Genomic DNA, 1,313 nt, shown 5'->3' on the forward strand with positions numbered 1-1,313 from the left:
CTATAGAGGCAAAATGACTCGGCATTTCTGCTGGGGACTTATAACGATTTGTTGAGTCGATGCCCCGTCTAATTGTGGCACTACGCTGGGCAAAAGGTCAGACGCAATATTAGGAGATACGCTATGACTTTTGTCACCTCAGTGTATATTCTTCGTTGGCACAATATTTAGCTTTGTGATTCTTCAATTTCTTCTGACGTACTTCAGGACGAAAGAGTTGATAGGTGAACAGCCGGGTGTTAGTGTCCAACGGGTACAATATTACGGGGAGCGACCACGATGCCATCATCAAGTGCGCTGACGAACTGACCGCCAAGGTGCCGCAACTGGGCTTTTATCTTCTCCGCCTCCCCCTCCCCCCCCCCTCCCCCGCCTTCCTCCAGGGAGAACAAAGCTCTGGATTCAGCGCAGTGGAAACCTACCTGTTTCTTCTGCTATGTCGATGACACCTTTTTATATGGCCACATGGCAGAGACAAGTTGAATGATGATGATGTTTGGTTTTTGGGGCTCTGAGCGGTCAAGAGCGCCCGTACAAAGTCCCAATTTTTTTCACACTCCATTTTTTTATAGAGTCCAATCTAGCCACTGTCACGAATGATGATGATGATGATGACGACAACACAAACACTCAGTCCCCACGCAGAGAAAATCCCCAACCCGGCTCGTAATCGAACCTGGGACCCCATGATCCAGAGGTAGCAACTCTATCCACTAGACCACGTGCAGCGGACAAGCTGAATGGTTTCCTCATACGAGGTGCATTCAAGTTCTAAGGCCTCCGATTTTTTTCTCCGGACTGGAAAGAGATAGAAACATGCGCATTGTTTTAAAATGAAGTCGCGTTCATTGTCAATACATCCCAGAGATGGCAGCACCATACGGCAGATGGAATTTTACCGCCAGCGGCGAGAATGACAACTGTTTTAAATACTTAAAATGGCGACGTTTTCCTTACTTGAACAGCGTGCAATCACTCGTTTTCTGAATTTGCGTGGTGTGAAACCAATTGAAATTCATCGACAGTTGAAGGAGACATGTGGTGATGGAGTTACGGATGTGTCGAAAGTGCGTTCGTGGGTGCGACAGTATGAAGGCAGAACATTGTGTGACAACAAACCGAAACAACCTCGGGCTCGCACAAGCCGGTCTGACGACATGATCGAGAAAGTGGAGACAATTGTTTTGGGGGATCGCCGAATGACTGTTGAACAGATCGCCTCCAGAGTTGGCATTTCTGTGGGTTCTGTGCACACAATCCTGCGTAACGACCTGAAAATGCGAAAAGTGTCATCCAGGTGGGTGTCACGAATG

The sequence above is a fragment of the Schistocerca cancellata genome, chromosome 12 (genome assembly GCF_023864275.1).
Source record: "Schistocerca cancellata isolate TAMUIC-IGC-003103 chromosome 12, iqSchCanc2.1, whole genome shotgun sequence".
Lineage (NCBI taxonomy): Eukaryota > Metazoa > Arthropoda > Insecta > Orthoptera > Acrididae > Schistocerca > Schistocerca cancellata.